The 26355-nt window shown below is 54.2% G+C and overlaps 1 pseudogene; it reads left to right on the plus strand.

Annotated features, from left to right (window-relative positions):
- Nucleotides 1–26355, plus strand: part of LOC135057113 (oocyte zinc finger protein XlCOF7.1-like) — an 88045-nt pseudogene that overhangs the window by 58996 nt on the left and 2694 nt on the right.

Consider the following 26355-nt stretch of genomic DNA (forward strand, 5'->3'; position numbering starts at 1 on the left):
GTTAATGAACAGCTTAGCTGCTGGAGGAAGACTCACTGGGGCTAATTCAGACCTGATCGGTGCTGTGCAGGAGGGGGCTGTCTTAGCCCTGCGATCGCCTCTGCCGGATTGACAGGCAGGGACGGTCGCTGGGCGGGCTGGCGGCGTTTAGCTGCCATTTAGGGGGCGCGGTCCGGGCAATGCAGGTGTGCCCAGACCGTTGGGAGGGGCGGGCCGCGGCAGTTGCGTGATGTTACAGGCAGCTGCTGCAATCCGGGCTGCGACGCGTAGCTCCCTGCCACCACGCAGAACCTGCGCTGACTGGGAGCTACTTTTCCAGTACGAAAGGATCGCCGCCGTGCGATGCTTTTGTACTTGTGCGGGGGAGTCGGCCCTGACATGTCGGGTGGACTAGCCCTGTGCTGGGCGTCCCCTCACATGTCAGGGAAGCTGATCTAGCACATCTACAATCAGGTCTGAATCACCCCCAGTGTGTGGGGACCCCTAATGTTCCTGGGCCCCTGGACAGATGCCCTCTCTTAATCCGGTCCCGATTAGATGGCCTTACACTAAATTAGAAAGAAGCTTCCCAGACTTATTTATAAAACTGATGACTTTTGTGAATAGCGTTACTAGGGTCTGATGGTGCCAGCACATGATCTAATCTGGCCGTAGCCCTGAGATAAGGGTCTGTAGACTGAGGAGTGTGGCGCTCTATAATGGCCGTAAGGTTGGTATAAAGCAGAGAGTGCCTGGTAATTAAGTGACGGGAATTCTTTATGTTCCTGCACATACTCACCTCTAAGCAGTGACTTAGCTGCCTGACACATAGCAATGGATCTGACGTACGGTCCTGATTACTATGAAAGTTTCCTCCCATTCACCATGTTATGACATTTAAGAGAATTAGTCAAATGAGAGGGAAAATGTCACTGTCTGTCTATCCCCTGTGTTATCAGTTGTAGCCAAGGTCAGCCATATAACAGCATGATCCGAAACGCAAATTGCACCTACACCAGTGTCATCCGGCTTGGGAAATAATATAAATGAAGCAAGATAGTAATAATTTGGGATAAAAAAAAAAACTGCATGCAGCAGAGGTACATTATTTCCCTGTCTAAAGGGCACACTTCTAAGCAATCAGTAAGGGGTGACGCGCTCACCTGCAATCAGTAAGGGGTGACACGCTCACCTGCAATCTGTAAGGCGTGACGCGCTCACCAGCAATCAGTAAGGGGTGACGCGCTCACCAGCAATCAGTAAGGGGTGACGCGCTCTCCAGCAATCAGTAAGGGGTGACACGCTCACCAGCAATCAGTAAGGGGTGACGCACTCACCAGCAATCAGTAAGGGGTGACGCGCTCACCTGCAATCAGTAAGGGGTGACACGCTCACCAGCAATCAGTAAGGGGTGACGCGCTCACCTGACATCAGTAAGGGGTGACGCGCTCACCTGCAATCAGTAAGAGGTGACGCGCTCACCAGCAATCAGTAAGGGGTGACGCGCTCACCTGCAATCAGTAAGAGGTGACGCGCTCACCAGCAATCAGTAAGAGGTGACGCGCTCACCAGCAATCAGTAAGGGGTGACGCGCTCACCAGCAATCAGTAAGGGGTGACAAGCTCACCTGCAATCAGTAAGGGGTGACACGCTCTCCAGCAATCAGTAAGAGGTGACACGCTCACCTGCAATCAGTAAGGGGTGACGCGCTCACCTGCAATCAGTAAGGGGTGACGCGCTCACCTGCAATCAGTAAGGGGTGACGCGCTCACCTGCAATCAGGAAGGGGTGACGCGCTCACCAGCAATCAGTAAGGGGTGACACGCTCACCTGCAATCAGGAAGGGGTGACACGCTCTCCAGCAATCAGTAAGTGGTGACGAGCTCACCTGCAATCAGTAAGTGGTGACGCGCTCACCTGCAATCAGGAAGGGGTGACGCGCTCACCTGCAATCAGGAAGGGGTGACGCGCTCACCTGCAATCAGGAAGGGGTGACGCGCTCACCTGCAATCAGGAAGGGGTGACGCGCTCAGCTGCAATCAGGAAGGGGTGACGCGCTCACCAGCAATCAGGAAGGGGTGACGCGCTCACCTGCAATCAGGAAGGGGTGACGCGCTCACCAGCAATCAGTAAGGGGTGACGCGATCACCTGCAATCAGGAAGGGGTGACGCGCTCACCTGCAATCAGTAAGGGGTGACGCGCTCACCAGCAATCAGTAAGGGGTGACGCGCTCACCAGCAATCAGTAAGGGGTGACGCGCTCACCTGCAATCAGTAAGGGGTGACGCGCTCACCTGCAATCAGTAAGGGGTGACGCGCTCACCTGCAATCAGGAAGTGGTGACGCGCTCACCTGCAATCAGTAAGGGGTGACGCGCTCACCAGCAATCAGTAAGGGGGTGACGTGCTCACCTGCAACAGGAAGGGGTGACGCGCTCACCTGCAATCAGTGAGGGGTGACGCGCTCACCTGCAATCAGTAAGGGGTGACGCGCTCACCAGCAATCAGTAAGGGGTGACACGCTCACCTGCAATCAGGAAGGGGTGACGCGCTCACCTGCAATCAGAAAGGGGTGACGCGCTCACCAGCAATCAGTAAGGGGTGACACGCTCACCTGCAATCAGTAAGGGGTGACACGCTCACCTGCAATCAGTAAGGGGTGACACGCTCTCCAGCAATCAGTAAGTGGTGACGAGCTCACCTGCAATCAGTAAGTGGTGACGCGCTCACCTGCAATCAGGAAGGGGTGACGCGCTCACCTGCAATCAGGAAGGGGTGACGCGCTCACCTGCAATCAGGAAGGGGTGACGCGCTCACCAGCAATCAGGAAGGGGTGACGCGCTCACCTGCAATCAGGAAGGGGTGACGCGCTCACCAGCAATCAGTAAGGGGTGACGCGCTCACCTGCAATCAGTAAGGGGTGACGCGCTCACCTGCAATCAGTAAGGGGTGACGCGCTCACCAGCAATCAGTAAGGGGTGACGCGCTCACCTGCAATCAGTAAGGGGTGACGCGCTCACCTGCAATCAGTAAGGGGTGACGCGCTCACCTGCAATCAGGAAGTGGTGACGCGCTCACCTGCAATCAGTAAGGAGTGACGCGCTCACCAGCAATCAGTAAGGGGTGACGTGCTCACCTGCAACAGGAAGGGGTGACGCGCTCACCTGCAATCAGTGAGGGGTGACGCGCTCACCTGCAATCAGTAAGGGGTGACGCGCTCACCAGCAATCAGTAAGGGGTGACACGCTCACCTGCAATCAGGAAGGGGTGACGCGCTCACCTGCAATCAGAAAGGGGTGACGCGCTCACCAGCAATCAGTAAGGGGTGACACGCTCACCTGCAATCAGTAAGGGGTGACACGCTCACCTGCAATCAGTAAGGGGTGACACGCTCTCCAGCAATCAGTAAGTGGTGACGAGCTCACCTGCAATCAGGAAGGGGTGACGCGCTCACCTGCAATCAGGAAGGGGTGACGCGCTCACCTGCAATCAGGAAGGGGTGACGCGCTCACCTGCAATCAGGAAGGGGTGACGCGCTCACCTGCAATCAGGAAGGGGTGACGCGCTCACCTGCAATCAGGAAGGGGTGACGCGCTCACCTGCAATCAGGAAGGGGTGACGCGCTCACCAGCAATCAGGAAGGGGTGACGCGCTCACCTGCAATCAGGAAGGGGTGACGCGCTCACCTGCAATCAGGAAGGGGTGACGCGCTCACCAGCAATCAGTAAGGGGTGACGCGCTCACCTGCAATCAGTAAGGGGTGACGCGCTCACCTGCAATCAGTAAGGGGTGACGCGCTCACCTGCAATCAGTAAGGGGTGACGCGCTCACCAGCAATCAGTAAGGGGTGACGCGCTCACCTGCAACAGGAAGGGGTGACGCGCTCACCTGCAATCAGTGAGGGGTGACGCGATCACCTGCAATCAGTGAGGGGTGACGCGCTCACCTGCAATCAGTAAGGGGTGACGCGCCCACCAGCAATCAGTAAGGGGTGACGCGCTCACCTGCAATCAGTAAGGGGTGACGCGCTCACCAGCAATCAGTAAGGGGTGACACGCTCACCAGCAATCAGTAAGGGGTGACGCGCTCACCAGCAATCAGTAAGGGGTGACGCGCTCACCAGCAATCAGTAAGGGGTGACGCGCTCACCTGCAATCAGGAAGGGGTGACGCGCTCTCCAGCAATCAGTAAGGGGTGACGCGCTCACCTGCAATCAGTAAGTGGTGACGTGCTCACCTGCAATCAGTAAGGGGTGCCGCGCTCACCTGCAATCAGTAAGGGGTGCCGCGCTCACCTGCAATCAGTAAGTGGTGACGCGCTCACCTGCAATCAGTAAGGGGTGACGCGCTCACCTGCAATCAGTAAGGGGTGACGCGCTCAGCTGCAATCAGTAAGGGGTGACGCGCTCAGCTGCAATCAGTAAGGGGTGACGCGCTCACCAGCAATCAGTAAGGGGAGACGCGCTCACCAGCAATCAGTAAGAGGTGACGCGCTCACCAGCAATCAGTAAGGGGTGACGCGCTCACCAGCAATCAGTAAGGGGTGACAAGCTCACCTGCAATCAGTAAGGGGTGACACGCTCTCCAGCAATCAGTAAGAGGTGACACGCTCACCTGCAATCAGTAAGGGGTGACGAGCTCACCTGCAATCAGTAAGGGGTGACGCGCTCACCTGCAATCAGTAAGGGGTGACGCGCTCACCTGCAATCAGGAAGGGGTGACGCGCTCACCAGCAATCAGTAAGGGGTGACACGCTCACCTGCAATCAGTAAGGGGTGACACGCTCTCCAGCAATCAGTAAGTGGTGACGAGCTCACCTGCAATCAGTAAGTGGTGACGCGCTCACCTGCAATCAGGAAGGGGTGACGCGCTCACCTGCAATCAGGAAGGGGTGACGCGCTCACCTGCAATCAGGAAGGGGTGACGCGCTCACCAGCAATCAGGAAGGGGTGACGCGCTCACCTGCAATCAGGAAGGGGTGACGCGCTCACCAGCAATCAGTAAGGGGTGACGCGCTCACCTGCAATCAGTAAGGGGTGACGCGCTCACCTGCAATCAGTAAGGGGTGACGCGCTCACCAGCAATCAGTAAGGGGTGACGCGCTCACCTGCAATCAGTAAGGGGTGACGCGCTCACCTGCAATCAGTAAGGGGTGACGCGCTCACCTGCAATCAGGAAGTGGTGACGCGCTCACCTGCAATCAGTAAGGGGTGACGCGCTCACCAGCAATCAGTAAGGGGTGACGTGCTCACCAGCAACAGGAAGGGGTGACGCGCTCACCTGCAATCAGTGAGGGGTGACGCGCTCACCTGCAATCAGTAAGGGGTGACGCGCTCACCAGCAATCAGTAAGGGGTGACACGCTCACCTGCAATCGGGAAGGGGTGACGCGCTCACCTGCAATCAGAAAGGGGTGACGCGCTCACCAGCAATCAGTAAGGGGTGACACGCTCACCTGCAATCAGTAAGGGGTGACACGCTCACCTGCAATCAGTAAGTGGTGACGAGCTCACCTGCAATCAGTAAGTGGTGACGCGCTCACCTGCAATCAGGAAGGGGTGACGCGCTCACCTGCAATCAGGAAGGGGTGACGCGCTCACCTGCAATCAGGAAGGGGTGACGAGCTCACCAGCAATCAGGAAGGGGTGACGCGCTCACCTGCAATCAGGAAGGGGTGACGCGCTCACCAGCAATCAGTAAGGGGTGACGCGCTCACCTGCAATCAGTAAGGGGTGACGCGCTCACCTGCAATCAGCAAGGGGTGACGCGCTCACCAGCAATCAGTAAGGGGTGACGCGCTCACCTGCAATCAGTAAGGGGAGACGCGCTCACCTGCAATCAGTAAGGGGTGACGCGCTCACCTGCAATCAGGAAGTGGTGACGCGCTCACCTGCAATCAGTAAGGGGTGACGCGCTCACCAGCAATCAGTAAGGGGTGACGTGCTCACTTGCAACAGGAAGGGGTGACGCGCTCACCTGCAATCAGTGAGGGGTGACGCGCTCACCTGCAATCAGTAAGGGGTGACGCGCTCACCAGCAATCAGTAAGGGGTGACACGCTCACCTGCAATCAGGAAGGGGTGACGCGCTCACCTGCAATCAGAAAGGGGTGACGCGCTCACCAGCAATCAGTAAGGGGTGACACGCTCACCTGCAATCAGTAAGGGGTGACACGCTCACCTGCAATCAGTAAGGGGTGACACGCTCTCCAGCAATCAGTAAGTGGTGACGAGCTCACCTGCAATCAGTAAGTGGTGACGCGCTCACCTGCAATCAGGAAGGGGTGACGCGCTCACCTGCAATCAGGAAGGGGTGACGCGCTCACCTGCAATCAGGAAGGGGTGACGCGCTCACCTGCAATCAGGAAGGGGTGACGCGCTCACCAGCAATCAGGAAGGGGTGACGCGCTCACCTGCAATCAGGAAGGGGTGACGCGCTCACCTGCAATCAGTAAGGGGTGACGCGCTCACCAGCAATCAGTAAGGGGTGACGCGCTCACCTGCAATCAGTAAGGGGTGACGCGCTCACCTGCAATCAGTAAGGGGTGACGCGCTCACCTGCAATCAGTAAGGGGTGACGCGCTCACCTGCAATCAGTAAGGGGTGACGCGCTCACCAGCAATCAGTAAGGGGTGACGCGCTCACCTGCAACAGGAAGGGGTGACGCGCTCACCTGCAATCAGTGAGGGGTGACGCGATCACCTGCAATCAGTGAGGGGTGACGCGCTCACCTGCAATCAGTAAGGGGTGACGCGCCCACCAGCAATCAGTAAGGGGTGACGCGCTCACCTGCAATCAGTAAGGGGTGACGCGCTCACCAGCAATCAGTAAGGGGTGACACGCTCACCAGCAATCAGTAAGGGGTGACGCGCTCACCAGCAATCAGTAAGGGGTGACGCGCTCACCAGCAATCAGTAAGGGGTGACGCGCTCACCTGCAATCAGGAAGGGGTGACGCGCTCTCCAGCAATCAGTAAGGGGTGACGCGCTCACCTGCAATCAGTAAGTGGTGACGTGCTCACCTGCAATCAGTAAGGGGTGCCGCGCTCACCTGCAATCAGTAAGGGGTGCCGCGCTCACCTGCAATCAGTAAGTGGTGACGCGCTCACCTGCAATCAGTAAGGGGTGACGCGCTCAGCTGCAATCAGTAAGGGGTGACGCGCTCAGCTGCAATCAGTAAGGGGTGACGCGCTCACCAGCAATCAGTAAGGGGTGACGCGCTCATCTGCAATCAGTAAGAGGTGACGCGCTCACCAGCAATCAGTAAGAGGTGACGTGATCACCAGCAATCAGTTAGAGTTGACGCACTCACCTGCAATCAGTAAGGGGTGACATGCTCACCTGCAATCAGTAAGGGGGTGACGCGCTCACCAGCAATCTGTAAGGGGTGACGCGCTAACCAGCAATCTGTAAGGGGTGACGCGCTCACCTGCAATAAGTAAGGGGTGATGTGCTCACCTGCAATCAGGAAGGGGTGACGCGCTCACCAGCAATCAGGAAGGGGTGACGCGCTCACCTGCAATCAGTAAGGGGTGACACGCTCACCAGCAATCAGTAAGGGGTGACGCGCTCACCAGCAATCAGTAAGGGGTGACGCGCTCACCAGCAATCAGTAAGGGGTGACGCGCTCACCAGCAATCAGTAAGGGGTTACACGCTCACCTGCAATCAGTAAGGGGTTACACGCTCACCTGCAATCAGTAAGGGGTGACGCGCTCACCTGCAATCAGTAAGCGGTGACGCGCTCTCCAACAATCAGTAAGGGGTGACGCGCTCACCAGCAATCAGTAAGGGGTGACGCGCTCACCAGCAATCAGTAAGGGGTGAAGCGCTCACCTGCAATCAGTAAGGGGTGACGCACTCTCCAGCAATCAGTAAGAGGTGACACGCTTATCTGCAATCAGTAAGGGGTGACGTGCTCTCCAGCAATCAGTAAGGGGTGACGCGCTCACCTGCAATCAGTAAGGGGGACACGCTGGCCAGCAATCAGTAAGAGGTGACACGCTCACCTGCAATCAGTATAGGGTGACGCGCTCTCCAGCAATCAGTAAGGGGTGACGCGCTCACCTGCAATCAGTAAGGGGTGACGCACTCTCCAGCAATCAGTAAGAGGTGACACGCTTATCTGCAATCAGTAAGGGGTGACGTGCTCTCCAGCAATCAGTAAGGGGTGACGCGATCACCTGCAATCAGTAAGGGGGACACGCTGGCCAGCAATCAGTAAGAGGTGACACGCTCACCTGCAATCAGTATAGGGTGACGCGCTCTCCAGCAATCAGTAAGGGGTGACGCGCTCACCAGCAATCAGTAAGGGGTGACGCGCTCACCAGCAATCAGTAAGGGGTGACACGCTCACCAGCAATCAGTAAGGGGTGACGCGCTCACCAGCAATCAGTAAGGGGTGACGCGCTCACCAGCAATCAGTAAGGGGTGACGCGCTCACCTGCAATCAGGAAGGGGTGACGCGCTCTCCAGCAATCAGTAAGAGGTGACACGCTCATATGCAATCAGTAAGGGGTGACGTGCTCACCTGCAACAGGAAGGGGTGACGCGCTCACCTGCAATCAGTGAGGGGTGACGCGCTCACCTGCAATCAGTAAGGGGTGACGCGCTCACCAGCAATCAGTAAGGGGTGACACGCTCACCTGCAATCAGGAAGGGGTGACGCGCTCACCTGCAATCAGAAAGGGGTGACGCGCTCACCAGCAATCAGTAAGGGGTGACACGCTCACCTGCAATCAGTAAGGGGTGAAACGCTCACCTGCAATCAGTAAGGGGTGACACGCTCTCCAGCAATCAGTAAGTGGTGACGAGCTCACCTGCAATCAGTAAGTGGTGACGCGCTCACCTGCAATCAGGAAGGGGTGACGCGCTCACCTGCAATCAGGAAGGGGTGACGCGCTCACCAGCAATCAGGAAGGGGTGACGCGCTCACCAGCAATCAGGAAGGGGTGACGCGCTCACCAGCAATCAGGAAGGGGTGACGCGCTCACCTGCAATCAGGAAGGGGTGACGCGCTCACCTGCAATCAGGAAGGGGTGACGCGCTCACCAGCAATCAGTAAGGGGTGACGCGCTCACCTGCAATCAGTAAGGGGTGACGCGCTCACCTGCAATCAGTAAGGGGTGACGCGCTCACCAGCAATCAGTAAGGGGTGACGCGCTCACCTGCAATCAGTAAGGGGTGACGCGCTCACCTGCAATCAGTAAGGGGTGACGCGCTCACCTGCAATCAGGAAGTGGTGACGCGCTCACCTGCAATCAGTAAGGGGTGACGCGCTCACCAGCAATCAGTAAGGGGTGAGGTGCTCACCTGCAACAGGAAGGGGTGACGCGCTCACCTGCAATCAGTGAGGGGTGACGCGCTCACCTGCAATCAGTAAGGGGTGACGCGCTCACCAGCAATCAGTAAGGGGTGACACGCTCACCTGCAATCAGGAAGGGGTGACGCGCTCACCTGCAATCAGAAAGGGGTGACGCGCTCACCAGCAATCAGTAAGGGGTGACACGCTCACCTGCAATCAGTAAGGGGTGACACGCTCACCTGCAATCAGGAAGGGGTGACGCGCTCACCTGCAATCAGGAAGGGGTGACGCGCTCACCTGCAATCAGGAAGGGGTGACGCGCTCACCTGCAATCAGGAAGGGGTGACGCGCTCACCAGCAATCAGGAAGGGGTGACGCGCTCACCTGCAATCAGGAAGGGGTGACGCGCTCACCTGCAATCAGTAAGGGGTGACGCGCTCACCAGCAATCAGTAAGGGGTGTCGCGCTCACCTGCAATCAGTAAGGGGTGACGCGCTCACCTGCAATCAGTAAGGGGTGACGCGCTCACCTGCAATCAGTAAGGGGCGACGCGCTCACCTGCAATCAGTAAGGGGTGACGCGCTCACCAGCAATCAGGAAGGGGTGACGCGCTCACCTGCAACAGGAAGGGGTGACGCGCTCACCTGCAATCAGTGAGGGGTGACGCGATCACCTGCAATCAGTGAGGGGTGACGCGCTCACCTGCAATCAGTAAGGGGTGACGCGCCCACCAGCAATTAGTAAGGGGTGACGCGCTCACCTGCAATCAGTAAGGGGTGACGCGCTCACCAGCAATCAGTAAGGGGTGACACGCTCACCAGCAATCAGTAAGGGGTGACGCGCTCACCAGCAATCAGTAAGGGGTGACGCGCTCACCAGCAATCAGTAAGGGGTGACGCGCTCACCTGCAATCAGGAAGGGGTGACGCGCTCTCCAGCAATCAGTAAGGGGTGACGCGCTCACCTGCAATCAGTAAGGGGTGACGCGCTCACCTGCAATCAGTAAGGGGTGACGCGCTCACCTGCAATCAGGAAGTGGTGACGCGCTCACCTGCAATCAGTAAGGAGTGACGCGCTCACCAGCAATCAGTAAGGGGTGACGTGCTCACCTGCAACAGGAAGGGGTGACGCGCTCACCTGCAATCAGTGAGGGGTGACGCGCTCACCTGCAATCAGTAAGGGGTGACGCGCTCACCAGCAATCAGTAAGGGGTGACACGCTCACCTGCAATCAGGAAGGGGTGACGCGCTCACCTGCAATCAGTAAGGGGTGCCGCGCTCACCTGCAATCAGTAAGGGGTGCCGCGCTCACCTGCAATCAGTAAGTGGTGACGCGCTCAGCTGCAATCAGTAAGGGGTGACGCGCTCAGCTGCAATCAGTAAGGGGTGACGCGCTCAGCTGCAATCAGTAAGGGGTGACGCGCTCACCAGCAATCAGTAAGGGGTGACGCGCTCATCTGCAATCAGTAAGAGTTGACGCGCTCACCAGCAATCAGTAAGAGGTGACGTGCTCACCAGCAATCAGTTAGAGTTGACGCACTCACCAGCAATCAGGAAGGGGTGACGCGCTCACCTGCAATCAGCAAGGGGTGACGCGCTCACCAGCAATCAGTAAGGGGTGACGCGCTCACCAGCAATCAGTAAGGGGTGACGCGCTCACTAGCAATCAGTAAGGGGTGACGCGCTCACCAGCAATCAGTAAGGGGTGACGCGCTCACCAGCAATCAGTAAGGGGTTACACGCTCACCTGCAATCAGTAAGGGGTTACACGCTCACCTGCAATCAGTAAGGGGTGACGCGCTCACCTGCAATCAGTAAGCGGTGACGCGCTCTCCAACAATCAGTAAGGGGTGACGCGCTCACCAGCAATCAGTAAGGGGTGACGCGCTCACCAGCAATCAGTAAGGGGTGAAGCGCTCACCTGCAATCAGTAAGGGGAGACGCACTCTCCAGCAATCAGTAAGAGGTGACACGCTTATCTGCAATCAGTAAGGGGTGACGTGCTCTCCAGCAATCAGTAAGGGGTGACGCGCTCACCTGCAATCAGTAAGGGGGACACGCTGGCCAGCAATCAGTAAGAGGTGACACGCTCACCTGCAATCAGTATAGGGTGACGCGCTCTCCAGCAATCAGTAAGGGGTGACGCGCTCACCTGCAATCAGTAAGGGGTGACGCACTCTCCAGCAATCAGTAAGAGGTGACACGCTTATCTGCAATCAGTAAGGGGTGACGTGCTCTCCAGCAATCAGTAAGGGGTGACGCGATCACCTGCAATCAGTAAGGGGGACACGCTGGCCAGCAATCAGTAAGAGGTGACACGCTCACCTGCAATCAGTATAGGGTGACGCGCTCTCCAGCAATCAGTAAGGGGTGACGCGCTCACCAGCAATCAGTAAGGGGTGACGCGCTCACCAGCAATCAGTAAGGGGTGACACGCTCGCCAGCAATCAGTAAGAGGTGACGCGCTCACCTGCAATCAGTAAGGGGTGACGCGCTCACCAGCAATCAGTAAGTGGTGACGCGCTCATCTGCAATCACAAAGGGTTGACACACTCACCAGCAATCAGTAAGGGGTGAGGCGCTCACCAGCAATCAGTAAGGGGTGACGCGCTCACCTGCAATCAGTAAGGGGTGACACGCTCACCTGCAATCAGTAAAGGGTGACGCGCTCTCCAGCAATCAGTAAGGGGCGACGCGCTCACCAGCAATCAGTAAGGGGTGACGCGCTCACCAGCAATCAGTAAGGGGTGACGCGCTCTCCAGCAAACAGTAAGGGGTGACACGCTCACCTGCAATCAGTAAGGGGTGACACGCTCACCAGCAATCAGTAAGAGGTGACGCGCTCACCTGCAATCAGTAAGTGGTGACATGCTCACCTGCAATCAGTAAGTGGTGACGCGCTCACCTGCAATCAGTAAGGTGTGACGCGCTCACCAGCAATCAGTAAGGGGTGACGCGCTCACCAGCAATCAATAAGGGGTGACGCGCTCACCAGCAATCAATAAGGGGTGACACGCTCACCAGCAATCAGTAAGAGGTGACGCGCTCACCTGCAATCAGTAAGGGGTGACGCGCTCACCAGCAATCAGTAAGTGGTGACGCGCTCATCTGCAATCAGTAAGGGGTGACGCGCTCACCAGCAATCAGTAAGGGGTGACGCGCTCACCAGCAATCAGTAAGGGGTGACGCGCTCTCCAGCAAACAGTAAGGGGTGACACGCTCACCTGCAATCAGTAAGGGGTGACGCGCTCACCAGCAATCAGTAAGAGGTGACGCGCTCACCTGCAATCAGTAAGGGGTGACATGCTCACCTGCAATCAGTAAATGGTGACGCGCTCACCTGCAATCAGTAAGGTGTGACGCGCTCACCAGCAATCAGTAAGGGGTGACGCGCTCACCAGCAATCAATAAGGGGTGACGCGCTCACCAGCAATCAATAAGGGGTGACGCGCTCACCAGCAATCAGTAAGAGGTGACGCGCTCACCTGCAATCAGTAAGGGGTGACGCGCTCACCAGCAATCAGTAAGTGGTGACGCGCTCATCTGCAATCAGTAAGAGGTGACGCGCTCACCAGCAATCAGTAAGGGGTGACACGCTCACCTACAATCAGTAAGGGATGACACGCTCTCCAGCAATCAGTAAGAGGTGACACGCTCATATGCAATCAGTAAGGGGTGACGCGCTCTCCAGCAATCAGTAAGGGGTGACGCGCTCACCTGCAATCAGTAAGGGGGACACGCTGGCCAGCAATCAGTAAGAGGTGACACGCTCACCTGCAATCAGTAAAGGGTGACGTGCTCTCCAGCAATCAGTAAGGGGTGACGCGCTCACCAGCAATCAGTAAGGGGTGACGCGCTCACCTGCAATCAGTAAGGGGTGACGCGCTCACCAGCAATCAGTAAGGGGTGACGCGCTCACCAGCAATCAGTAAGGGGTGACGCGCTCACCAGCAATCAGTAAGGGGTGACGCGCTCACCAGCAATCAGTAAGAGGTGACGCGCTCACCTGCAATCAGTAAAGGGTGACGCGCTCACCAGCAATCAGTAAGTGGTGACGCGCTCATCTGCAATCAGAAAGGGGTGACGCGCTCACCAGCAATCAGTAAGAGGTGACGCGCTCACCTGCAATCAGTAAGGGGTGATGCGCTCACCAGCAATCAGTAAGGGGTGACGCGCTCACCAGCAATCTGTAAGGGGGGACGCGCTCACCAGCAATCAGTAAGGGGTGACGCGCTCACCAGCAATCAGTAAGGGGTGACGCGCTCACCAGCAATCAGTAAGGGGTGACGCGCTCACCAGCAGTCAGTAAGGGGTGACGCGCTCACCAGCAATCAGTAAGAGGTGACGCGCTCACCTGCAATCAGTAAAGGGTGACGCGCTCACCAGCAATCAGTAAGTGGTGACGCGCTCATCTGCAATCAGAAAGGGGTGACGCGCTCACCAGCAATCAGTAAGAGGTGACGCGCTCATCTGCAATCAGAAAGGGGTGACACGCTCACCAGCAATCAGTAAGAGGTGACGCGCTCACCTGCAATCAGTAAGGGGTGATGCGCTCACCAGCAATCAGTAAGGGGTGACGCGCTCACCAGCAATCTGTAAGGGGGGACGCGCTCACCAGCAATCAGTAAGGGGTGACGCGCTCACCAGCAATCAGTAAGGGGTGACGCGCTCACCAGCAATCAGTAAGGGGTGACGCGCTCTCCAGCAATCAGTAAGAGGTGACGCGCTCACCAGCAATCAGTAGGGGTGACGCGCTCACCAGCAATCTGTAAGGGGTGACGCGCTCACCAGCAATCAGTAAGGGGTGACACGCTCTCCAGCAATCAGTAAGAGGTGACACGCTCATATGCAATCAGTAAGGGGTGACGCGCTCTCCAGCAATCAGTAAGGGGTGACGCGCTCACCTGCAATCAGTAAGGGGGACACGCTGGCCAGCAATCAGTAAGAGGTGACACGCTCACCTGCAATCAGTAAAGGGTGACGTGCTCTCCAGCAATCAGTAAGGGGTGACGCGCTCACCAGCAATCAGTAAGGGGTGACGCGCTCACCTGCAATCAGTAAGGGGTGACGCGCTCACCAGCAATCAGTAAGGGGTGACGCGCTCACCAGCAATCAGTAAGGGGTGACGCGCTCACCAGCAATCAGTAAGGGGTGACGCGCTCACCAGCAATCAGTAAGAGGTGACGCGCTCACCTGCAATCAGTAAAGGGTGACGCGCTCACCAGCAATCAGTAAGTGGTGACGCGCTCATCTGCAATCAGAAAGGGGTGACGCGCTCACCAGCAATCAGTAAGAGGTGACGCGCTCACCTGCAATCAGTAAGGGGTGATGCGCTCACCAGCAATCAGTAAGGGGTGACGCGCTCACCAGCAATCTGTAAGGGGGGACGCGCTCACCAGCAATCAGTAAGGGGTGACGCGCTCACCAGCAATCAGTAAGGGGTGACGCGCTCACCAGCAATCAGTAAGGGGTGACGCGCTCACCAGCAATCAGTAAGAGGTGACGCGCTCACCTGCAATCAGTAAAGGGTGACGCGCTCACCAGCAATCAGTAAGTGGTGACGCGCTCATCTGCAATCAGAAAGGGGTGACGCGCTCACCAGCAATCAGTAAGAGGTGACGCGCTCATCTGCAATCAGAAAGGGGTGACACGCTCACCAGCAATCAGTAAGAGGTGACGCGCTCACCTGCAATCAGTAAGGGGTGATGCGCTCACCAGCAATCAGTAAGGGGTGACGCGCTCACCAGCAATCTGTAAGGGGGGACGCGCTCACCAGCAATCAGTAAGGGGTGACGCGCTCACCAGCAATCAGTAAGGGGTGACGCGCTCACCAGCAATCAGTAAGGGGTGACGCGCTCTCCAGCAATCAGTAAGAGGTGACGCCCTCACCAGCAATCAGTAGGGGTGACGCGCTCACCAGCAATCTGTAAGGGGTGACGCGCTCACCAGCAATCAGTAAGGGGTGACGCGCTCACCAGCAATCAGTAAGGGGTGACGCGCTCACCAGCAATCAGTAAGGGGTGACGCGCTCTCCAGCAATCAGTTAGAGGTGACGAGCTCATCTTCAATCAGTAAGGGGTGACACGCTCTTCAGCAATCAGTAAGGGGTGACGCGCTCTCCAGCAATCAGTAAGAGGTGACGCGCTCACCAGCAATCAGTAGGGGTGTCGCGCTCACCAGCAATCAGTAAGGGGTGACGCGCTCACCAGCAATCAGTAAGAGGTGACGCGCTCACCTGCAATCAGTAAGAGGTGACGCACTCATCTGCAATCAGTAAGGGGTGACACGCTCTCCAGCAATCAGTAAGGGGTGACGCGCTCTCCAGCAATCAGTAAGAGGTGACGCGCTCACCTGCAATCAGTCAGGGGTGACGCGCTCTCCAGCAATCAGTAAGAGGTGACGCGCTCACCAGCAATCAGTAAGGGGTGACGCGCTCACCAGCAATCAGTAAGGGGTGACGCGCTCACCAGCAATCAGTAAGGGGTGACGCGCTCACCAGCAATCAGTAAGGGGGACACGCTGGCCAGCAATCAGTAAGGGGTGATGCTCTTGCTAGCAATTACGCAGCGCATTATCCCGCCTGCCCACATTATGCAGAGCATTATCCCGCCTGCCCGCATTACTCAGAGCATTATCCCGCACTACGCAGAGCATTTTCCCGCCTGCCAACATTACGCAGAGCATTATCCCTCCAGCCCGTATTACGCAGAGCATTAACCAGCTTTACGCAAAGCATTATTCCACCTTACGCAGAGCATTATCCCACCAGCCCACATTACGCAGAGCATTATCCCATCTGCCCACATTACGCAGAGCATTATCCTGCCTGCCCGCATTACACAGAGCATTATCCCTCTTTACGCAGAGCATTATCCTGCCTGCCCGCATTACGCAGAGCATTATCCCGCCTTCCCGCATTACGCAGAGCATTATCCCGCCTGCCACATTACGCAGAGTATTATCCCTCCTTACGCAGAGCATTATCCCGCCTGCCCACATTACACAGAGCATTATCCCTCCTTACGCAGAGCATTATCCCGCCTGCCCACATTACGCAGAGCATTATCCCGACTGCCTGCATTACACAGGGGCTAATGTCCCTCACATACAGATACAGTAGCCAGCATTAGTGCCCTGCTGCCCAACACCCTCACATCCATCCCTATATATCCCTCCTCCTCTCCTCCCACCCGCAATTACGCAGCGCATTATCCCGCCTGCCCACATTATGCAGAGCATTATCCCACCTGCCCGCATTACGCAGAGCATTATACGGCTTTAGGCAGAGCATTATCCCGCCTTCCCGCATTACGCAGAGCATTATCCCTCCAGCCCACATTACGCAGAGCATTAACCAGCTTTATGCAAAGCATTATTCCACCTTACGCAGAGCATTATCCCGCCAGCCCACATTACGCATAGCATTATCCCATCTGCCCACATTACATAGAGCATTATCCCTTCTTACGCAGAGCATTATCTCGCCTGCCCACATTACGCAGCGCATTATCCCTCCTTACGCAGAGCATTATCCTGCCTGCCCGCATTACGCAGAGCATTATTCCACCTTACAGAGAGCATTATCCCGCCTTCCCGCATTACGCAGAGCATTATCCCGCCTGCACACATTACGCAGAGCATTATCCCTCCTTACGCAGAGCATTATCCCGCCTGCCCACATTACACAGAGCATTATCCCTCCTTACACAGAGCATTATCCCACCTACCAACATTACGCAGAGCATTATCCCGCCTGCCAACATTACGCAGAGCATTATCCCGACTCCCTGCATTACACAGGGGCTAATGTCCCTCACATACAGATACAGCAGCCAGCATTAGTGCCCTGCTGCCCCACACCCATCCCTATATATCCCTCCTCCTCCTCCTCTCCTCCCACCCGCAATTACGCAGCGCATTATCCCGCCTGCCCACATTATGCAGAGCATTAACCAGCTTTACACAAAGCATTATTCCACCTTACGCAGAGCATTATCCCGCCAGCCCACATTATGCAGAGCATTATCCCATCTGCCCACATTACGCAGAGCATTATCCTGCCTGCCCGCATTACGCAGAGCATTATCCCTCCTTACGCAGAGCATTATCCCGCCTGCCCGCATTACGCAGAGCATTATCCCTCCTTACGCAGAGCATTATCCCGCCAGCTCACATTACGCAGAGCATTATCCTGCCTGCCCGCATTACGCAGAGCATTATCCCTCCTTACACAGAGCATTATCCCGCCTGCCCACATTACGCAGAGCATTATCCCGCCTGCCAACATTACGCAGAGCATTATCCCGACTGCCTGCATTCCACAGGGGCTAATGTCCCTCACATACAGATACAGCAACCAGCATTAGTGTCCTGCTGCCCCACACCCATCCCTATATATCCACACCCATCCCTATATATCCACCCCCACCCCCCTGCAGCCGCAGCCCCTGTATGGGGAGACACGCAGCAGCTGGGGGCAGCGGGCAGGCTGCAGGGGGGGAGCAGTCACCGCACATCAGCTACATGCTCCCATCTCACCCGCTATTCCTGCACATACACCCCATCACCCGCTGCTCCCCCCCCTTCCCTGTATCCCAGCCTCGTCTCTATGGTTACTCCCCTCACGTGATCTGCACTTCCTGTATGCCGAGCCTCGCTCTGCCGCAACTCCCCCTCACGTGACCCGCACTTCCTGTATGCCAAGCCTCGCTCCCAGCTGCGCGCCCTCTGACCTCTCTCACTCTCCTCCCCCTGGTGATTGCTGCCAGTGACCGGGCTCCTCTGCTACAGTAAGTTCTGTCCTTCCTCTGCCTGTCCCCTGTCTGCCTGCTACTGGGAGAGGGGGGGACTGCTACTGGGAACGAGGGAGTGACTGGTATTGGTAGAGGCGGGGCTGGTACTGGGAGAGGAGAGGAGTGGACTGGACTGGTACTGGGAGAGGGGAGGGCGACTGGTACTGGGAGAGGGGGGGTGACTGGTACTGGGAGGATGAAAGAACTGGGACAGGGGGGTGTCTGGTATTGTGTGTGAGTGTGTGGTGGTAAGGGGGGGGGGGGGGGGTAACTGCTACCTGGAGTGGGGGGAGTTTGGTTCCAGGAGAGGTGAGTGCCTGGTACCGCAAGAGGGGATTCAGATAAAAGAAGCACCGGCAGGACAAGTCGCTGGTGGAATACACTCAGTATTGGAACCTGTCCCTTATTTAGAAAGTGGAAGTTCCTCCTGTTAGATTCCTGCTGCCCCATAGTTATCAATGTGGTCTGTGCAGAGTTTGTGATTTTTGAGACTAACATATTCTCTATTTCTGGAATGAAATTAAAATGAGATAAAAGAAATACAATTAGTGCATTTCTGGCAGCGGATCCTGTGATATTGCTGTGTGATAGTCCCACTTTGGTCTCGGATGGTTGGGGGACAAAATAAACTCTTGTCCACGATAGGACCATTGGTTTTACCCAGTTCTCAGGAGCTAGATACAGGGAACTACTGAGAAACATTAACCAGGGCTCTGCGACAGGAGGAAATAGTCACTCAATTACTCTGATGCTAATTATACTAATAATAATAATTATATTTATTCCTAGACCACTGTGCAGGGAGGAGCGTGTAACCTGTCCTGTAAGAACCACTGAGGATGGACAAGGACAGGAGTCCTATAACTGAGAGGCTATTAAACCTGACCATTGAGATCATCTACCTGCTGACTGGGGAGGTAAGGGGATCTGGGAGTGTCACAGTGACATCCCTTATATCTATAGTAATAATACAGGGACGTGACTGGGGAGGTGAGGGGATCTGGGAGTCTCACTGTGACATCACTTATATCTATAGTAATACTAAGGGGACATGACAGGGGAGGTGAGGGGATCTGGGAGTGTCACAGTGACATCACTTATATCTATAGTAATGATACAGGGACATGACAGGGGAGGTGAGGGGATCTGAGAGTGTCAGAGTGACATCACTTATATCTATAGTGATAATACAGGGACATGACTGGGGAGGTGAGGGGATCTGGGAGCGTCACAGTGACATCACTTATATCTAGTAATACAGGGACATGACAGGGGAGGTGAGGGGATCTGGGAGTGTCTCAGTGACGTTGCATATCTATTGTAATAATACAGGGACATGACTGGGGCGGTGAGGGGATCTGGGAGGCTCCTCTCCTTGTGACGCTGGTCTCTAGGATGCACCCAGTCAGACATATTTCAGAATCATTACATAGACGTTTGTTTATCAGCCGTGTACATTTGGATGTAGCTGGTATCAGCTATCTTTTATAGAAACAACAGTATTACAGTCTTACAGCCTACCACTCCTGCAGCTCCACCACTCTAATAAATTACACAGTTGTATTTTTTTTGCACAATTAATAATACTTTTAATTTACTTTTCTATGTTTTCTCTCGATACACAGGATTATACAGTAGTGAAGACACTTCCAAGCTGTGCCTCCATCACAGTGCCTCCCCCTCACTCACTGATACATGAGAGGCACAATGACCAGAAGATCCTGGAACTCGCCAACAAGATCATTCAGCTGCTGACTGGAGAGGTGACTGCTGGGAATGGGGCATTATACAGTAACACCAGGGGACGTGTCTGGGTGATGACTGGAGAGGTGACTGCTGGGAATGGGGCATTATACAGTAACACCAGGGGACGTGTCTGGGTGATGACTGGAGAGGTGACTGCTGGGAATGGGGCATTATACAGTAACACCAGGGGATGTGTCTGGGTGATGACTGGAGAGGTGACTGCTGGGAATGGGGCATTATACAATAACACCAGGGGACATGTCTGGGTGATGTCTGGAGAGGTGACTGCTGGGAATGGGACATTATACAGTAACACCGGGGGATGTGTCTGGGTGATGACTGGAGAGGTGACTGCTGGGAATGGGACATTATACGGTAACACCAGGAGACGTGTCTGGGTGATGACTGGAGAGGTGACTGCTGGGAATGGGACATTATACAGTAACACCGGGGGAAGGGGCTGGGTGATGACTGGAGAGGTGACTGCTGGGAATGGGACATTATACGGTAACACCAGGGGATGTGCCTGGGTGATGACTGGAGAGGTGACTGCTGGGAATGGGGCATTATACTGTAAGACCAGGGGATGTGTCTGGGTGATGACTGGAGAGGTGACTGCTGGGAATGGGGCATTATACAGTGACACCGGGGGATGTGTGTGGGTGATGACTGGAGAGGTGACTGCTGGGAATGGGACATTATACCGTAACACCAGGGAATGTGTCTGGGTGATGACTGTGTCTGGTTCCTATAAGGTGTCAGGATGTCACTGTCCATCTCTCCATGCAGGAGGGGGAGTATATAGAGGATCACGGGGGTCTGTACAAGGACATGATGATGGAGAATCACCGGCCCCTCACATCACTGGGTAAGAGGAGACTGTCATGTATTGTATAGGGGAGAGCAGGTATGGGGGCCCCTATATACACACATCATCTCATAATCACATATATACCCTGTACTCAGTCACTGTGTGTCTCCTACAGATGGACCCAGTAACAGCGATACCCCAGAGAGATGTCCCCGTCCTCTGTATTCCCAGGATTGTACAGAGGAGAATCCCAGGATCCCACAGGAGGATCAGGTAGGTGGGATTTAGGCTCTCAACAATATGCCAAAGTGACTTTTCACTAATGTATCTGTGTATCTTATACAGTGATATTCTACTGCTAAACTCAGTGACATTAGTTATTAGTAAGGTGTAATTTGAATGTTTTGTGTATTAATTAGGGTAAGGCTATGACTTATTTTAAGATGGAAGATACAGAGGGAGAAGAAGAGACGTATGTTACTGATAAGAAGGCAGAAGATATAGAGGGAGAAGAGACGTATGTGACTGATATGAAGGTAGAAGATGTAGAGGGAGAAGAAGAGACGTATGTGACTGATATGAAGGCAGAATATATAGAGGGAGAAGAGACGTATGTGACTGATATAAAGGCAGAAGATATAGAGGCAGAAGAAGAGACGTATGTGACTGATATGAAGGGAGAAGAAGAGACGTATGTGACTGATATGAAGACAGAAGATATAGAGGGAGAAGAAGAGACGTATGTGACTGATATGAAGGCAGAAGATACAGAGGGAGAAGAAGAGACGTATGTGACTGATATGAAGACAGAAGATATAGAGGGAGAAGAAGAGACGTATGTGACTGATATGAAGGCAGAAGATATAGAGGGAGAAGAAGAGACGTATGTGACTGATATGAGGGCAGAAGAGATAGAGGGAGAAGAAGAGACGTATGTGACTGATATGAAGGCAGAAGATATAGAGGGAGAAGAAGAGACATATGTGACTGATATGAAGGGAGAAGAAGAGACGTATGTGACTGATATGAAGGCAGAAGATATAAAGGGAGAAGAAGAGACGTATGTGACTGATATGAAGGCAGAAGATACAGAGGGAGAAGAAGAGACGTATGTGACTGATATGAAGACAGAAGATATAGAGGGAGAAGAAGAGACGTATGTGACTGATGTGAGGGCAGAAGATATAGAGGGAGAAGAGGAGACGTATGTGAGGAGAGATCAGCAGTGTAAGGTGGAGGAAATCCCTACAGATATCAGCACAGGTGCGTAAAACTCACATCGCAGAACAGATTTAGTGCTGCTGGTCCTTCCAAAGAGAAACATGATGGTGATACCGCTCTCAAAGTAGGAATGTCTGCAACAAGATGGGATCACCATTGGCTTGTGTGCGCCATTTGTGAGACATATTAGGACACATTTTTTCTTCGGGGTCCATTGTCTCAACAGCGATAATCTTGGGCTATGGCTGGTGGAGACCAGGATCAGGCACCGGACAGCAAGATGTGTGAGCCTCCCAGAATGCTCTGGGTCCCTCTCCCCTCACCCCGCCCACAGCTCAGGCGCACTTCAGTTTTTGTTTGGTGCCAGCAGGAGCTGGTCACCGCTTAACAGTGTCGCTGCAGCATGAAGCCCGAGCTTCTTATTTTTTTACTTTTTTACTTTACGGAGTATACATTGCTTGGCAGTCCAGGGGATGCCAGCACTGATGCCCTGGCACCACGACTGGGTCGGTGATTTCGTCGGGACCCCTGGCAACCTTCCACTAGCAGAGGCCCAGGGAGCACCCAGGACTGCACCGGACAAATTGGGGGAAAGGTAAGGCGGGTTTGTCATATTCCACCGGTCCCGGGAGACGTACCGGTGGAGCTGACATGCATCCCAGACCATTAAGTGACCTTGGGAAACACTAGGACACAATGTATATTGGCGCTGGGGACTTAAAAGACAGGCCAGGAGAACCAGTGGTGGATGTCAGCAAGGGGAGGTCAGCACTTCCCCAGCGGCCCTTCCCACCCCTGGGCTGCTTCTCCCTCACCCTCCTTCCTGACAGAGACGATGGGCAGTCATTACAGAGCTCTGCAGGTCTCCGGGAATGCTGGTCTGCGTCTCCCAGTATACCTCTCCTTGCAGTCAGGTTATACACAGCTCTGCATCCTACCAGTCTTCTCTCCACATGACTGAGTGGTTGATATCCGTGCCCTCTGCAGTTAATTTGTATTTCTGCATTGTATGTGACTTGTTCTAGTGCAGCTGTCTGCACTTCTCTCTCTCTCTCTCTCTCTCTCTCTCTCTCTCTCTCTCTCTCTCTCTCTCTCTCTCTCTCTCTCTGCATTAAATTGCTTTCCCTGTACTTTCTTATTACAAGTAACCCTTGAATACTGGTGTTTACTCTGCCACACATTACAGTGCATTGTATTTGTGTAGGCTCATTGTCGCATACTATTTCAGTTACACACCGCACATTACCATATTGTGTGTGTGTGTATGTGCACTCTCTTGCAGTTATGTCTGACAAAAGTAAGGCTAAGCAGACTGGGGCACCCACTCTGGTAGCATGTAGAACCTGTAACACAGAGGATTTACCTCAGGATGGTCAGTACACACAGCTTGTTTTGTGCCTGCGAGCACATCGGCTCCCCCAGCTCTGGTACAAGAGCCCCCATGGGCCTCTTTCACTAACTTACAGGCTAAAATAGCTGACCACATTGTAACCCCACCTGTGGCTCCCACTATGGGTCTCCCAAAGCCATTACAGCCTGTTTATATGACCATAACAGCCCACCCATCCCTCTTCCTTCGTTGGACTCTTTTTCTTACTCCTATTAATAGTCTGGCTGCTTCCTCAGCTGCATTTCAGAACATTGAACAGGGCCAGGTGACACTACCTGCACCGACTGCCACAAAGCCTGCTGTGCCCTCCGCACAGTCTACGTCACTCTCTGATTCAGAGGACTCTGATGCAGGCTCCCCCTCATGGGAAGAAGAGGTACAGTCCAAATTTAATGTGGCTGCTTTAATTAGGGAGGTTAAATTCTCAACTCAAAGATGCTGAACCAGCCCGAAAATCTAAGATCCTCTGTGTAAATGACAGAAGGTATTAGTAGCTGATCACTTCTCGGAAGCTAGAAATGAGGCATGAAAAACTCCTAGTAAGAAATTTATGGTTTCCAAATGGCTGAGCTCCTTTTACAAGTTACCCACAACTGATTGTGCAAAATGGGGTGTCTCCACCTACTGTGGATGCTCATGTGACAAGTTTAATTAAAAGTTCCATCCTTCCAATCCCTGCTGCGTCCTCCCTTAAGGACCTTCCAGATAGACAATTGGACACGTTTCTAAAATCCTTACAGGGGCCACAGCCATACCTGCTACGGTTACGTCCTGGGTGGCTAAAGCCATGGAATATTGGGCTGATGCCCTTGAAAATAGTTTCAAATCTGATCCTACTACGGAAAAAGTTCCCTAATCACCAACATCAGAGATGCGGCTCATTACATTGGTGAAGCTGCTCTGGATTCTGTTCTGTTATCCTCTAAGGCTTTGGATTCTGACACCAAGAAAGCCCTGGAAGCACTTGCATACACGGGCAATTTTCTATTTGGACCAGAACTGGACAAGATTGCTACTACCCTAGCAACCTCTAAGACAGCTTGCCTACCCTCAGCTTCCTCAGCGCGGCCTCAGACTTTGTCCTTTCTGTCCTATCGTCCACAGAGCAAGGCCAAAGGTCAGAACTTTCCTAGTCTCATACCCTTAAGGCCTCTAAGCCTAAAACCAAGCAGGCCTGGGCAGCTAGACGCCCAACTACCAAACCAGAGTATAAACCCTCAGCCTAACGGGGCGTGCCTCCCCCTGGGGGACCCAAGGGTGGTAGGCAGAGTTTTTCAGTTCGCCCATGTATGGTGTCAAATCACAACAGATAACCACAACAGAGAAGTGGTTTCTCACGGCTCTCTCCTTCCTGAAGCGTCCTGCCAGACAATACTTTACTGCCACTCCACTAACAGACCCTGGCAAAGCACAGGCACTGAAGTGAGTCATTCACTCTTTACTACAGTCGGGTGTCATTATCTTTGTCCCACGGTCTCAACAGGGACAGGGGTTGTATTCTGTACTGTTTTTGTGTCAGAAACAAAATGGGTCCTATCGTCCCATTCTGAATCTAAAGTTGCTGAACAAATACCTCAAGGTACCCAAGTTCCGTATGGAGACTATCCGCTCCATTCTCCTGGCTATGCAGCCTGGGGATTATATGGTCTCCCTGGATATACAGAATGCATACCTCCATGTACCTATAGCACTCTGTCATCAACAATATTTCTGATTTGCTGTCCTGCCTCAGCAATTCCACTTCCAGGCCCTATCCTTCAGACTGTACACAGCTCCCAGGGTGTTCACCAAGCTCATGGCAGTAATGGCAGCTCATCTCAGACTGCAGGGAATTTGAATACTCCCTTACCTGGATGATGTCTACTTCTAGCAAAGTCTCCAGAGGTACTGTACCATCATCTCCAGGTGACAATGTCATTCCTTCAGAGTCATGGATGGCTGATCAACTAGGCCAAGTCCTCTCTAATCCCGTCTCAGAGGATACTCCATCTAGGAGCGCTACTGGATGCCTAGGTGCAACACATCTTCCTTCCTCAGGACAAGATTGCAGCATTGCAATTGCACATCCGCAACCTACTCAACAGTCAGAGGGTCTCGATCCATTCAGCAATGCGAACCCTGGGCTCCATGGTATCCGTCTTCGACATAGTGGAATACTTCCAGTTTCACTCCAGGTCTCTACAATGCCTGATACTCTCCAGATGGAGTGATCTACCCAAGCAGATCAAATCTCAGACAATGGTCCTGCGTCAGGATGTTCGGACGTCCCTCTCATGATGGCTACACACATCCAACCCAGACAAGGGGAGACCATTCTGGGTTTGATACTGGACACTTCTTACCATAGTCGCGCGCCTCCAGGGGTGGGGAGCTGCTACGGGCAGTCACTCCTTTCAGGGCAGCTGGTCTATGACAGAATGGGATCTTCCGATCAACACCCTGAAATTTACCGGGCCCTTCAAATGGTTTAGGGCCTTCTACGGCGCTCTCCTGTTCAAATCCAGTCCGACAACGCCATGGCGGTGGCTTATATAAATTGACAGGGAGGCACTCGCAGTGCGGTAGCAGTGCAAGAAGTAGCTTGGATTCTCACCTGGTCTTCCGACCATATCCATAATATTAATTTTGGGAGTCCTCAACTGGATAGCAGACTTCCTCAGTCGATCGGATGTACACGCCAGAGAGTGGTCTCTACACCCAGACATCTTTCAGCTTCTGTTGCACAAATGCGGCCTTCCAGGCGTGGATCTCATGGCCTCCAGACACAGCCACAAGGTACTAGTGTACAGGGCCAGGGCGCGAGATCCCGAGACGTGCTTCGTGTATGCCCTAACCGTCCCAAGGACCTTTTTTCTGGCCTATCTCTTCCCTCCAGTGTCTCTCCTTCCCAGAGTACTACGCAAATTCAAGGAGGAGGGAGGCACGATCATACTTGTGGCTCCGGCATGGACCAGATACCATTGGTCGATGGATCTTCAGTGTCTCTCTATAGCCAAGCCCTTACCTCTGCTTCGACCGGATCTGCTCTCACAGGGGCCCTGTCTTCATCCAGACCTGCTTCGCTTGTCTTTGACAGCATGGTTCTTGAGACATCCATCCGAAGGGAAAGCGGCTTCTCCAG

The sequence above is a fragment of the Pseudophryne corroboree genome, chromosome 3 (assembly GCF_028390025.1).
Source record: "Pseudophryne corroboree isolate aPseCor3 chromosome 3, aPseCor3.hap2, whole genome shotgun sequence".
Taxonomy (NCBI): domain Eukaryota; kingdom Metazoa; phylum Chordata; class Amphibia; order Anura; family Myobatrachidae; genus Pseudophryne; species Pseudophryne corroboree.